The sequence below is a fragment of the Manacus candei genome, unplaced genomic scaffold (assembly GCF_025592945.1).
Source record: "Manacus candei isolate 608988 ecotype Guabito, Panama unplaced genomic scaffold, ASM2559294v1 h1tg000033l, whole genome shotgun sequence".
Lineage (NCBI taxonomy): Eukaryota > Metazoa > Chordata > Aves > Passeriformes > Pipridae > Manacus > Manacus candei.
In genome coordinates, this window is record NW_026138081.1 from 4,312,478 (window position 1) to 4,328,067 (window position 15,590).

The 15,590-nt window shown below is 37.8% G+C and overlaps 1 protein-coding gene across 11 annotated transcripts in view; it reads left to right on the forward strand.

Annotated features, from left to right (window-relative positions):
- RAD51B (RAD51 paralog B) overlaps window positions 1–15,590 on the forward strand; it is a 409,186-nt gene that overhangs the window by 77,382 nt on the left and 316,214 nt on the right. The gene's annotated exons all lie outside the window — the stretch shown is intronic.

Here is a 15,590-nt window from a genome sequence, read left to right on the forward strand (position 1 = left end):
CTCTCTGATATTCATGAGATAATAAAGATCAAATTTGAGGACAGCCAAGCAAAATTAGCATTTTGTTGCTGCTGGTAGTAGTCCTCCATCTTTTTCCTCCCTTTCTTGTTCTGATGTTCATCTGATCCCTTGGTAAGTTGATTGAGGTTACCAGCTGGCAGAAGGCTAGTTCTGGATGATTCTGCCAGTGAATTGACTTACTGAAGGGTCACATGAATCAGAGCTGATACAAGGAAGCATCAGGAATGTGTGGAAGGGAATGCTACCAAGGACAGAGTATGGGACCTGTTCTCTGCAGCAGTTGATCTGTTACATCAACTCAGCTGAGTTCCTCTTACTGGACCTTAGCATCTGACTGCTTTGAATTGGTCTAACTTTCAAAATGCCAGTCTGTAAAATAATTGGTGTATTCAGAGAGGTGGATCCACCTGAGAAGAGTAATGACTAGAAAATTTTTCAGTCCTACCAACAATTAATTACTCTGTCAACTTGGAATAATGGGCTTTCTACTGGTGTGCTGAATGACACTGACTTTTTGAAAGTCTTGATGGTAAACAGGAGAAACGTTTTACTTTCAAAACTTACATTTCTCATTTACTGGTATTTCATTCTATGAAATCAATTCAGTTATTTAATAATTACTTAATAATTAATTCAGTTGTTTCAGTCAGTGATATTGTTGATCATGTTGCAGCACAAACATAATGTATGGGTTGCTGGTCTTTGCAGAGTCATTCTTGCCCCAGTTCTTCCTGGATTGGGATCAATAGCAGAGTTCTGCTACATGTGCTGCTACTGTACCGAAGAAGTATGTGATGTCTGTCTCCTTAGGCGATTCAGAATTCTTTAATCATGTTTAGACTCATATAAGATATACTGCTGGGTACACTGTGTTTATCCTGAAGCTCTTGAGTGGGAAGTAAAAAGTGCAGAAAGAGTCAGAGGCTTTCTGTTCCTTAGAGCATCTGAGTAACAGGTGTTCTCAGTGCCATTGATTGCAGTGTGCCAGAAGAGTAGTGGAGCTCATGCTGACAGGCTTAGTTTTTTCTTTTTATTCTAAGGCCAGATACAAAAGTATCAAGGGAGTCTGCCTTTTATTGACCTTCTAGTTGTCTGTGGATAGACAAGAAGTTGCATATTTCCCTTTTAAGGTTGCAAAAATACCTTTGTTGACTGTCTTAAATAGGATTTTAACATATTCTGCCTTTAGAGTTAAAGCACTATGCTTACATTATACTGGATTGTAGCTATGACCCTGTCTTTTCATTATCACATTACTGGTTTTCTTGTATGTCCAAGTATAGAGGTCTTCCGTACATTAGTTATGTTATTCTCAGTAAGCATTTACACAAATGACAAGGCATCTTTTGGGGTGAGTATTTAAACTTAACAGGTTTGTTTATGTGATTAATGACATAAGCATATGAAATTAAGCTTTGTGTCTAACTTCTAGCAAAAGCTTCTTTCAAAGAGCCCACATGAGTAATACGTTTGTTCAAGTGCTACAGAGCAGGACCAGGAATGAGGAATGTAGTGTTGATTGTGCATATCAACAGTGCAGTCTTACCTCTTCCTGCAGTGGCTATCCTGTTGATACTCGTTTAGGAATGATTTTTCCTTGCTTTTTATTCGAGAAACTGGGGATTGCAGTTTGCTAAAGCTTTTCTCTGAGACTGTTTGTGTTTCCTGACTACATGTGTCCTACAAACCAACACCCTGTGAAGTCTAACTCAGTTTCTTGAATTTTTGATTAGAGGCAAATTCAGGTATTATCTCAGAACATCAATTTTGGAGGGATTTCACAGGTAATAGCTGTATTGACAATAAGTAGAGCTAGTTTTGTGGTGACAATCTATGAGTAGGAGTCACGAAGTCTGAAATCTATTTCTGCCTTTGTCCTAGACTTAGTTCTTAATATAGACAAGTTACAGCATGTCACTGTCATACTTGCCTACTTAACAACACTGGAAGTTTGCTACCCTCTCTAAAGAAAGAGGGTTGTAAAAGAAGTGCAAAGTGCCATTTCAACTCTATTTGCATTTCATTTGAACTCTGGATTTTCAGAGTGAAGGAACATGAGTATCTGTTTTATTGTCTCAGACCCCTTTGGATCCAAAGTAATCTTTTTCCATCTGGAAAAAGACTTTTTTTCCACACCTAAAGCTCCCAAATTTTTTTTCTTCTTTCTCATGTATTTTGAGAGCATTCTGATGTTGCTGTGTCTGCCTCAGTTATGTAAATAAAGTGTTTTCTTGCTGGTACTTTTGAATTTTTGTCTAATATAATTTTTTTTCTGTGTTTGATGTGATTTAATTTCTTCAGAGCTGAGCCTTGGCTGCTCTGCAAGTACAGCAGTAGAAGACATGGGGGCAACTGAAACCATTTTACTAATGTATCTGACTTTTTGTTGTTCCGTATTAAAATATGAAAATGGGAGAGATTGATGTTAGTATCACTTTTGTCTTTCTATTTCTGCTCAGTGATGACATTTGAACTCTACAGATTGAAATGTTTTATACCATTTTTGCTGTTGGCATAGAGATTTTGAAGCCTGTAGGTATATTTTTTACTTTTTACTGAAGTATTCCTTGGTTTAGCTTTTACAGACTTTCCCACCCAACCTCTGTTTTATTCAGCGCTTCAGGGCTGCTTTGCTCTACTCTTTGTATTGGTCAGAAGTGAGGGAAACAAGTCCTCAAGTGTTCAAAATACAGAAGTATTGGTTGTACCTTTGATGCCTATTGAAACATGTAATGCACTGTGCTCTTCACAGCTCATCTTTTATGACTCATTAGCACCTTTTGGAAAATGTTACTTCTTCTAGGTTAGGCGGAAGGGCAAGGGAGGAGGGGGATCCCTCTTCAGCTTTTTCATGTATTTTGTTTAAGCCTTCTGTGTTTATAATGGCCTGGCTTGAAGGCCGGCACCTTCCTGTGGGTGCTGCTACCTATTTTTACCAGACCTCCTTCCTTGCATTGAAGACTTAAAACGTCATACTTTGAGATTAACAGATAAAGGAATTAACAAGGCTTCAAACAGCCTCTTGATGGAACAAATATGTTTGGGTACCTTTTTGCAGTGCTAATAAATTGCTGGAAGTTTGCTCCTTATGCTTTATTTTTTCTACTTTCTTTGGACTATCTTGATAAGTTACCTGTTTCTGGAGTAACAGATTAGCAAATTGCATAAATATAAAAAATAACAGTTGCTCCTTTTTTGTGGCTTGGGGTGCCTGGTAGGAGTTTAAAATAACAAACATCCATCAGTGTTGTTTTCCTAGTTCAAGTGACAACTGTTTGAAACATCTGCTGTCTAGTGGAGCATGGATAACATACTTTATTAGAAGTCACACATGTGGAGACTTGTATCTGAGCCAGTGTGTTTTAATTATTTTTTTTTAAACAAACCATGCTGCTAATATTTGCTCATAAACTAGACTTTTGCCTGATGTCATTTGGCTAAAGGAGATACTATATTCTTCAACATTTGTGAAGCATATAGGTATATGAAGAGCAACAAACTGTGCTGTAAGCAGCCTGTCATATTATTCATTCATTTTTGAGTGAAGCTTATTGCTGCTGATCTTACAAAGCACTCCTAGATCTTGCCTATGTCTGCCTTTAGAAATGGGGGCTGGCACGAGATAAACACAAATTTTGATTGGACTTCTGATGGCATTGTTTATGCTTACTTGTTTCCTGCTTCCTCTGTTGATATATTAGTATAAATCACTATAACTTACTTGAAGGAAATGGAGCAGTGTTGAGTAACAACTGCTAAGAAGTGAAAAATCTAATAGATTTTCACAAAGCTTTTAGTTGTGAAGAGACAAAAATACTGGCAGCTGTGAGGAACTTTGTATGCATCAGTGAGGTAAAATGGAATAATACAGTCTTTTGTTTGCCTCTTTCAGTGGTTTCGAAAAATTCATCGTAATTTTATCAAAAGGCAATATCTCAGTTTTCCATCTAACTCCAGGTCCTACAGTCAGAATGCATTGAATTCAGAGGAGGAAAGGGATTTGTAGGGAGGATGGTTTTCAGGTGCCTTTGTTGCCAAGGACTGTTTTGGGGATTTTTTTGTTTGTCTCCTTTGTGTGATACTACAGCTATCTTAGGCTTGTAGCCAAAAGGTGGTTGTGATGCTCAGAGATCACCTTCCCATTTTACTGTCAGTATGCTTCATCTCCCTTCAGCTTCCTCTTGAGCATTAGAAGGCAAGAACACCCTGATGGTGAAGTGTCTCACAGCCAGATTGCCACTATTCTATACAGCAGAATCTTTCCAGGTGATTGCTGCTTTGGTGAATTTGCCAGTTATAATTCACCCTTGCCTCTGAAGCCTGTGCCTTCTGTTTCTTGTCTTCTATTTCTGTGACTGAGAAGGAAGAGTGAGGAGCTGAAATTAATGCTGGCTCTCACTATTTATGTACATTCAGCCCTTGTCCTAATGTCTCTGGAGGCATTGGCATGACTCATTAACTTGTTAATTCTAATGATGCTGAACTCTTATAGATAAAACAATAATCTACAGGATTCTTAATGTGGGTTCATTTTCATGAACCTTTCCCTTTTGTCCACAACATACAGTGATTACTTCAGCAATTGGAATATTTGCCTCCCAGTTGACCAGTGAGCTCTTCAGCCAAAAGGTGGCAGACTTTGTTATGGGGAGGGGCTAGTGGCAATGCTTGCTGTCAGCTGTCTTTGGAGAAATACTTCGGTTTACACTGAGAACTAAATTCATGAAGCTGACAGGGGTAGTAGGCATGGCAAGCCCTTCTTTCCCTAAGTTTTTCCCATAGAGCCGTGAGAATCCTCCTCCCTTGTTGTGAAGAGGCTCTGGTTTGTAGCAGTTCTCCCTCTGCCAGAAGTTGAAATGTATTGGGCTAACCAGGGGGAGTCGAACAAAGAGAAGTGCTCAGTCCACTGCAGGTCCATAAAGCTAGGCTTTGTCATGTTGTTAACAGTAGCTATATAGTGGTCGTCTCTATAACAGTATTGCCTTTAGATTGTACTCCTTTGGTGGTTTGAATGTGTATTGACAGCATAATCCTGTACATAGCCAGAAGTGTCTATTTTTGAGATAATCTAATTTGTACTTGCTGTGTGTTAGAACGTGTTCAATGACAGAAGAGTATTTTGGTGGCTGAAGGACAGCTAATTAATTTTGCTATGTGAGGACTCTTCTGTGCTCCCCAGCATTATGTGCAGATTTAAGAGCTGAAGCTGTGCTTCAGTTTTTCTTCTAAGATAGGTCATGTAGGCGTTAATGCCATTTACTAAATCAGTTTAGGCAGCACTATTTCCTTCGGCTGTTTTGTGAGCAATGTAAAGCTGCCAAGCTGTAACCTGTACTAGCAGTGCTGTATGTCATCTGTCAATCTCTGTGCTAAGTATTCTCATTTTCCCTCACAGTAAGGTTGTTCCCTTGTTACTGAGACTATTACTTACTGACAAGCCTAGAGAAGGACCTGGTGGTCAGTCTTTCCAGTGGAGGACTGGGAAAAAATTGGGATTGAAACTTCTTGCAAAGTTGTTGTATAGACCCAGTGCTGTCCTGGTTGCAGGTAGGACTTCTAGAACTGCAGTTCTGCTTCATTAATTTTAAAAGTACCAGTCCACCAGGACATCTATGATATCAGTAGTAGCCTTTGCGTACCATTTTCAGAAGAAAACATACCTCTGAAGGCTAATTGTGTGCATCCTCCACTGCTATCATGGATGGACTACAGCTGGCAGCTTGCTGCCTCTGCAGAAGGGTGGGGGAGAGAGTAGAGGGTGGGGGGAGTTGGGAGTAAAAGCAAGGAAAAAAATATGCATCAAGACAGAGACAGTTTAAGTGAAGGGGGTGAGGGGACACCACACCAAACACCTCCCCATGCCATTCCCCCCCAGCAAGTGGTCACCACCAGTGGACAATGGCTGCTTTGGGAAAACTCACCCCCCTACCCTCCACACCAGACTCCCACCCCATTTTATGGCTGAGCATGATGTTAGGTGGTGTGGAATAACTCCTTGATTGATCCAAGTTAGCTGCCCTAGCTCTGTCCCCTCACAATATGACAGAGGTGACAGAGCAAGACAGAGAAAGAAGGCCTTGCTGCTGTGTGAGTAGTGTTCAGCAGTGACAAAACACCTTTGTGGCAGCAATAGTGTTTTGTTCACCAGTCTAAAGCACAGCACCATATGCACTTTGAAGAAAACTAACTCCATCCTGGCCAGACCTGGTGTGTACTGTTACTGACCTTGAGGCTTCTTTATTTCAGAATTTCCTGAGAGACAGTGAATGAGTAAATATTGCTGGCCAATAAAGGTTCAAGCATTGCTCAGCATTGTAGTGTATTTAATACAGTTGTTGAAACTAGACCAGATTCTTGGTTTAAGATGGGATTAGCTTCTAGAATAGTCTATGCAGTTGCAAGGATCTGAAAACTAAGATTCTCAAGTTCAGTGTTTTCCTTGTAGTTTAGTCATTATTCAAATTTGAGTGAAGTTTTTATCCTTGTAGTTTCAGTATCCTCAACTATGAAATTATATTGTTGATAACACTCAGTTCTTAAATGTGTGGTAGTAGAAAAGTAGTAATACTAAAAGAAGAAGCGTTTGTAAGAATTCTTTATTTCCTAAGAATACCAGTAATTAAAGAAACCCCCAACACTGTTGTTATTATTCTTGGAATTTTTTTCTGAATGGGAAAACATTCTTGGGAGATCTCCGTGAATTTGCAAGTTTGTCTTCATCTTGAGACATTTGACAGCAATGCCAAATAACACTGCATCTGTTGTTAGAAGGGAACCTGATACTGTTATTGTTCCACTTAAATGGAGTTCTGCGAGGAAATGCCAGCTCTCTTATTGAGGAAACTCAAGCAACTGGAAGAGTTTTTGGTTTCTTGCATTACTAGCTGCCAAACAAATGAGAACTCGTTTAATCCAAGTATGACAGCTTACTTAACAAGCATCTGAAGGAGTGAAATATAAATGAATTTTCCTTTGCAGGGGAGATTTCTGGAATGTAAATCACAAGTGAGAAAAATAGTTTTTGAGCTGGTAGAGTTTATGTATGTAGACAAAAGCCTACTTCTTTCCAAAGATGATTAAATGAATGTAGAGTGAGGCACTACAACATTTCACTTAGATATTTGAGAGTAAGAGCAGTTAGTTTGGATCAACTGCATTTCATGAAATTCAAAAGAAATTTCCTTCTGTTTCATAAACTTTTTCATGTTCCTTTTACAAAATCTTTTACTTGTATATATGCTGGATAGATACTATATGGCATAATTCACTCACAAAATCAGAGGAATTGGCAACTTCAGTTGACTTGGGTGACAAACTACCTTGACATTGGGCTGATTTTCAGAGTTTGGGTTTCTTAGAACTGTTAGCTTGACTTGTGTCATTCAGTTACTTTAAATTAAATTAATTTTTGGGCCCGAGACTTGAAGCAAAACAAAAAAAGGAAACTGTTTTAATGAAAACTTGGAGGGAGGGGATCACTACTTTAAATTTAGGTTGTAGAAATTCACATAGAGAGACCAGCTTGTAGGTTTTGAAGACTCACTGCAGTTGGGTGACATTAATTACTCTTCTGTAAGTCATACAAGCACAAGTTTAGACATGTTTCTGTTTACTTTTCTCGCAAGTGTGAGATATTTACCATTTAAGAGGAAATAAAGAACCTGGTAATATTTATGTAAAATCAACAGTGTTTAAAACCTTTAAAATAGGTTTTAGCTCTTCACATTCTCTTTTCAGCCTAATATGAAACTTTGTACCCTAAAGTATAGGGTAGACCTTCTTGTAAACAAAGAGCTTTGTGATGCATTGGCATGAAAAATATTATGGAATTAACAATGGCATTGTTTGGTTTAGAGTGCTAAGAAACAAGTATGTAGTTGATGTTGAATACAGCTAAAAGTAAATTTCACTACTTTTGATGTGTGCTAACTAGATATAGTGTAGGAAGTGCAACAAAACACATATGAATTTTATAATCTAAATTGATTGTTAATTTTGTAGCAGCACTCACTTGACTGTTGCAAATTTCCTGAGGATTAAGGACCAGATGGAGTTAACTGACTCCTCACAGTCAGTCACTAATCTTCAGGAGTTGGTTTCAGTCCTTATACCTAATTTCATAAGATTCAGTGAATTTTTATTCACTGTATTTATTGTAGATATTGTCTTTATTGGATATATTGTATTTATGTATTATGTAGAGGGAGGAGGATGAACGCAATCTTGGCAAAGTTTCAGTGGATGGTTATCTCCAAATATCTGTGCTTCAATATTAGCAACTAATTAAACAAACTACCTTCCTCCCATGGTAGTCAGGAATTACATGTAGTTGTGTGGCTGTATTTCTCTGCAGATGCAGTGTGTCTCAAATACGGAATGTTGCATGCTCAAAAGTCACGTGCTTGTGACTACTGTAATTTATCATATAAAAATAATAGTAAAAACTTATAATGTATTTCTGCAAATGTTACATGCAGGTTTCACTGTGTGCCCTTTCATGCTGCTGTCACTACAGAACAGATTCCTTTTACAATCTGTCTCAAATAGAATGAACTGGGCAAAGGTTTAGGACTATCTGGTCCATCACGTGTTCACTGGACAACCAATTCATTAAAATGGGGTCATATGTTCCACTAAAATTGAGACAAGTCCAAGAAACAAGCCAGTGACATCAGCTGAATGAGTTAATTCAATTTTTAGTTGGTATTTTTAAGATCAAGAAGTGTAGAAGTTCCAGTATTTCTTGCCAGGTCCCATTTAAAGGGCAGCTTCTATTTCCGTATGAATGGAAGTTCTGGTAGATCAGCAGTCTCAATTAGTAGACAGTGGGAGCTTTGAACCAACTGTGTTCCTTTGATAAACTGATTGGAAGGAAGGAATTTCACTCAAGGGAAACTTGGTTTTATGTTGTCTTTGTAATCCTAACTATAGTCATCTTTAAAACAGATAATTATATCTTTGTGTTCCCAAGTGTACTAGGTGTTTTGAAGTCCTTACTGTGAAAAATAACTCAGATATGTGAAAGGTAGAGGAAATACGTAGTGAGTATGATTGTAGTAGGTCAGTAGTTAATGGCATGTGGTGGAATGGCTTTTATGGTTTTCTTAGGCTTGGGTTTTGATTTTTTTTTTTCTTTTTGTGTATGAGAATGGCCAGATTTGGGAGAAACTTCAGGTGTGTTAAAGAAAAAGGATTTTTAAATGAGGCTAAGAGTGATAGAGATGAGGGAGTTTGAGAGAAGAGGTCTGTGTGAATAGCTGTTTGTGTAAGGAGGTCTGGCAGAGGAAATGTGCTTTGTTGATTTGTCATCACTTTCCCTACCTTTTCCTCTTCCTTTTCTAGTCAGCAGTCATTTTCTTTCACTCCTGCTGATCCCTCTCAGCACCTGGAAAGATGCTGGTAAATAGGCAGAGAGCTGCCTACTTTTTTCCTGGCAGTTGTCTTTAGCACTGAGCTTTTCTGGGCTCCCAATAAGGATACTGTTCTCCAAAGAAGAACCATGGCTTCACAGGCTCCAGAGCTGTCATAAAAGACTGCTAGCAGGAGGGGAGTGCAGGGGAGGGTGTGAATCTCTTCAGGATTTCTGGCTCCAGAAGTTACTTGTTTTATGGAAGTAGTACTTCCAAAATTTTTCCTCTTTCCTTTATGGGTAGGATTTGCAAGTGACTTGATGTGTTTTGAAGTATTTAATTTTTCAGACAAAACAGGAACTGCTTTACCTCTCGGTAATATCACTGTTGACATCAGAGACAAGCTTCAGTGCTGGTATAAGGAGGTGCAACTGTATTGACTCAAGAGCAGTTGAACACATATTTGCCAGAGGTGAGTGTCTCCTGTTTCCACTCACATAACAGTTGGGTAAATAATGATGCACACAGTTCTCGTAAGGGGATTATAGCAAAGCCACAATGGAGTTTATTCAGTTTTGATAGAATCAGGTGTCTTCACTTTATAGGCTGATAGTGTGATTTACTACCATACCAAAGATTCAGGACCGAACCAGGTACAACTCGTTTCACTTGTGCATACAGAGCATTTAACTGAGTTTGAGATATGTGTTTTCTGTCAGCTCATTTATGACTTATTTAGTGCTGGCATGTTTAGGATCAACATCCAAGATCCTGTTGTTTCTAAAAGGGTCTAAATTAAGAGCTTGTGATGCAGCAGTTTTTACTGGCATGGGATATATACAGAAGTGAAAATAAAATAATAAACTTTTCTGCAACCATGTCTTAAGTCATATTGGTGTGTTTATTTGGGACTTGGTATGAGGGGGTAGGCAGGGGGGCTTGTCTTTCCCAAGGTCTGTACACACTTCATTAGGGTTACTTTATTTATATTACAAGGTCAAATGTGATCTTGGTGCACAGGCCTCCGACTTAAACAGAAATTCCCTTGATTAGTAGTGAGATTTTTTTTTCCCCCTCCCAAGTCACTTTCTGTCATCTGGCCTGATTGAAAACAGGCAGAAACTGGCATGGAACAATATTATGTCATCCTTTGCTTATGTTTCCTACCCACTCATTCTTTATTTTAATGTTATATGAGGTCTTCAGCAGAGTGTGACATATTGTTATAATTACATCATTTGGAAATGTGTTTATTCCCAAGAGTTGTAATTTGATTTAGGAACTGTTTTCTCTGCTTTCAGTCTGTTATTCATAGCATGGCATGACCATCAGGCTTCTGCAGCAGGACTTGACACACCACTTTAAATATTTGCAAACCAAAACACAAGAGTCCATTGATGCATGTGGGAAGGAAAGAAGGAAGCGAACATGATTTAAGATTTGATAAAATTCTTGCAGGCTGAATAAACTTTAATAATATTGTGGTAGTTTCTGTGTAGAGTATTAATTCATTCATATCTCTTTGCCACATAAACAATGCATTTTTATGAGTGTTTTTATACGTTTCTGTAGGGTACTTGTAAAGGAACTACATGTCTGGCCCTTGGCCTTGTGCAGTGGGAAGCAATAGCTCTTGAGCATGGTGGTTAAGAAAATTGCTGTGACTTTTAACCATGTTTTTGGATGCCTGCAGAAAAACATATTTAATTAGAACACAGAAGTCAAGGAAACTGCAGAATAGTGTTCAAAACATTTCAAGATCTGTTCCATGAATTAAACAGCTGTGTAAATGTTGGCAAGTGCCATTTTTATGATCATAAGAAGCGGAATCCCATGATGTTCATCAGGCATGGAAGAGCTGCCACCAAAGGTATCAAGACCCTCCAGAGATGTGAAGTTTAGATTTGGTCCACATTTTTGAGTCTTGCTTTTACACAAAATATATGTATCATGACAATATGTCAAAAGACCCAGATAAAAAAGTACGAGCTGTGCCTTTAGAAAGAGTAAGGTAAGGCTCTCCCCACAGCATTGTTTTACTGTCTTTGGTGATGGTTATACTGTTTGCTTTTAAACTTCCTGCTTAATAAATATTGCTGGGTTTTATATTTATACATGCAAAATGAGAGAGAGAACATGAAAACAAATAAATGAGTTAAGGCCCACTAATCTCATCCTCTGTAACTAGTTTGAGATTACTCACATGAAAGGAACTTTGTAGGACCATATCTTGGACTGCGTTTTGCGTTGTACTGAATTATTAAAGCATTCATATATACTTCACTTATGTTTTCCTACAAGGAAGAAACAATTGCCACATTTTGATCAAAACTTAGAGTTCATGCACGGAAAAGGAATAGAGCTTAACTTTTCCTACACTTGATTCTAAACTCTACCAGAATAAATTTGTCTCAGTACTGAGCCTGGGCAGATCAAAGGTGGCAACTCCCGACTTCCCGTTTTTCAAAGATACCTGTCCTGATGTGAAGAAAAGTCATCTGTGGACTCTGCAGTGTTCTTAAAACACGTACATCCCTCATGGGGAGTTTTGGCTGCTCTGCTGGCCTAACGCTCCTATCAGTCAGCCTGTGCAGCCATCAGTGACAGTTCGTCTCTTACACAAAAATGTATTCTTTAAGTATAAGAGTTGTTGCTTTATGCAAAATGTGTTATGACTGCTTGCTACCTTTGTCTTGTAATCCTCAGGGAACAATAATGTTTACTGGGGTCTAAAAGAATGGACCTCTCAGAGCAAAGTAAAGGTCACATTTATGATTAGATCTGCATTTCCTCTTCTGAGTGCTAATTTTAGTGGTGGATCTGTGGTGTCGAAGGGAATGCAGCTGGTTTGGTGTACTTGGACCATCCTTTCCAGCTCCCTTACTGCCCTGTGTTCAGAATTGGGGAGTGATGGGAGACATGTTTCAGCAGACCTCAGCTGTTGCAGTCTAAGACGCTGAATCCCATAAGCATAAAAACATACACCTTGGAGAACTTCAGGTCAATAATCTTAGTTTCTGACATTTTCCAGCCTTTTAAGCCATTAAAAATTTGTATAAAAGTATGGGGTTTTAATTATTCTGCTTAGCAGACACTTTGAATTTGTTTGGTCATCTGAGTTGCTGTGTTCTTCATCAACTCAGGCAGATGTTAAAATTCCTCTTACCCTGTGTCAAACTCCTTTTAGTAGGGTGTGGTTTTGCAGCTTGGGTTTTGGGTTTTTTTGTCCAAGCATAGGAAACAAATTCAGTGACTCATCTCATTTTTCAGTTTACTCTTGCTTACACTGATTTTGTGGTGGATTTCAGAGTTTTCCTGGAGTTATTTGTTCACGAGATTTCCAGGTCATAAATGAAGTGATTGAAGAACTTCATCCAATGTCTGCATAGGGAAACCCCACACAGAATCCTGTTTTTCTTCTGTCAGAGTCTTGCAGTCCAGGTGCATGTTTATGAATAGGCTTTACTTTTGTATTTCTTGGAAAATGTACAAAAGGGGTTAGGGTAATAATCTTCTTTTTACATACTGATTGCTTCTAGGCACTTTTTGTATTCTGGAAAAGAATTCCTCTTGCCATGTATTTTTACGTTTCTTCTGTGGCCTTTGTTCTTCACTGTCAGTTCAAACTGCTGGTGTAAATTACCTCTCTTTCTTAAACTTACATTTTGCTTTTTTAGTTTTCACTTGGGAGATTGTTGTGGGAAAGGTGACTGGTTTCAGACTATAGCTTGACATGCCTGCATTAAATTTTGACACTGAAGCCAGAGAAAATTAGTTATTCACAGTCATTCTCACAGGGACAAGTTGAAATTATTTTCAGAGTTGTGTAACAATGAAGTGAAGCACAGCTGTTGGAGAAGAGCTGGCTGGAGGCTGGCATTATTAATTCTGATATTATGCCGGGTGGGAACAAGTGTGATGCTTAATCAAGAAGTCTGTTTTGACACTGTGAAGTAACATCAGAGGATATGACTGTTAAAGAGAAACTATTGAAATTAAGTGTAGGTATTTGAAATAATATGTTTTTACAATGGCAAGTAATTAAGTTGAAAATTAATGCCAGTGTCATTGCAACTAACAGATTCTAAATATATTTGAGTTTCTTATGCTAAAAAGAAACATTTTTGTAAACAACCCCTTTCTTCCCCTAAACTCTTAAATTAGGTTTTTTTCCTCTGTTTTAAAAGGATAAATATACAGGATTAGTGTTCTTTCAAGTATTCTGACGTTTAAAAAAGATATCTCAGTGTGTTGCTTTCTTGAATCAGGGCTAACTGCCACATGACAATTGTAGTAGCTCATGTCCTTGAGCTTAAACTCTCCCTCAGAATTTTTATTTACAGGCTAAGAGACCATGAACAAAATGCTTTCTTTGAGATTTGTGTTTGTCTCAGGTAAAATGGGACACTGGTGTCCTTTTAAAAAAACTATGCTATTAAAGAGCTTTTATATAAATAGCTAAATGCAATTGTGCATTTGCTATGAAGTCATTAAACTTTTGTTGCTTCTTTGCATATCAACGTGGAATTCATTCTACTGAGATCTTAAATCTGCCAAAAATGTGTTTTATCTCAAAATATTTTTTCTAAATAATTTTCTTCTATGAAATGGTGATTTATATTAATGTGTAGAATTTGTCATTGTCACATCATTTCTGCTGTGATAAAGTATTTAGAAATTGCTTGCTGGGGATGCTTAATGGATTTCATGGTCAGCAAAGAGTGGAAGTTCTCTGGTGTATTTTTTTTCTCGCCTCTAATTTCTGTAGTTAAAGTCGTGTTTATATGTTGTAAAGTTGTAGCAAGTAATTCTAGATAACATAGTTACATGAAAAGGTTACAAAGAGTGTGAAGAAATGTTCAAGTCGCAGAGCGAGTTACAGATCTCTCTTAATTTTGAGTGAGATGCAGATACACTTTTGCAATAGTCAGCTTGTGTGTATTGACCAAATGAATCTCTTCTGAAACAGTTCACTAGAATAAATGGGGGTTATATGAAACTTCATTTGATCTCCTCAGTCTGGTTGATAAATGCATATCTCTGAGCAGAAAGATTACATAAAATTAATAAACCCCTTTATTTTAAAAAGCATTTTAAAGTAAACCCTTATATTTCTCAGTGTCAAACGTATTTATTATGTTTTGCATCAAGGTAGTTTACTAGGCAGGAAAAGGAGGGGATCTTAACTTATGAACAGAAGGCAGCTACTTGAAAAAGCTGTAGTTTCTAAAGGTATAACAACCAGCCACTAGAAACTGAATTTTACTGCCTTTCAAAATGAAGCCTAAGGCTCCCTGTAGCTTCAGATTATCACTTTTCATGTACATACCTAGTTCACATTGAAATGTTCTGGTATTTGTAGAGGACAGTATTTCAAAAGCGCTGAGGAAGAGCAAAGCAATAATGTTGTTCCTCAGATGTTTACCTCACGGAAGAATGCACTGAACTACGCAAATATTGAAGAGGAATATGTCCAAAACCCCAGGCTTTCCAGCCTTGTGTTTATTGTCATCCTCAGGCTCTTGGCTAATTTCTAGTTGTGTGTAATGTCTCAAACCCAGGGCTCTAATTCAGAGATAATTATCATATGATCAAGCTGTAGTTGTTATTTTAGTGCAGATTTGGGAAATTAAAGCTGACAGCTGTTTTCCAGCTGCATTTCAGCTGCACTCCATTAAAAATAAAATAGACCAGAGAAGCAGCAGCAGCAGCTTTGCAGTTTTCTCCATCATTACTGAGCTCGGTGAACTTGACTTATCTAGTTGCCTGTGAAATATTTATCATGTGTCTCTGGAGCCCAAATAAATAAAGCAGGAAAAGAAGTTTCAGTAAATAGATGGAAAGATTGAAAGTAGTAGACTGAACACACAAACATATGTATGTGCATTTGGTTCTGCTGAATATGTAAGAGATCAGCTATTAATTGCTACTTTAATGTAGGGTGGATCAGAGGTTACTAGAGAGGACGGTTCCCTTAATAAATCAAGTTCAAGATACAGTCAGTAACTTTCCTGTCATGTCTTACTAAAAACTATCATGTATCTGATATATAGAAAACAGTTTAAAAATAGGCTGTGAATTTTCTAAAAGGACAGCATAAGTTTGATCAATAATTACTAAAACCAGAAACCCTATTCCTTAGGCAGGAATGAAGTTTTTTTATGTTTGAGACACAAAAAAAGAAATAAAAAAATTGGGGCAAAGCTGAAAGTTGGAGCT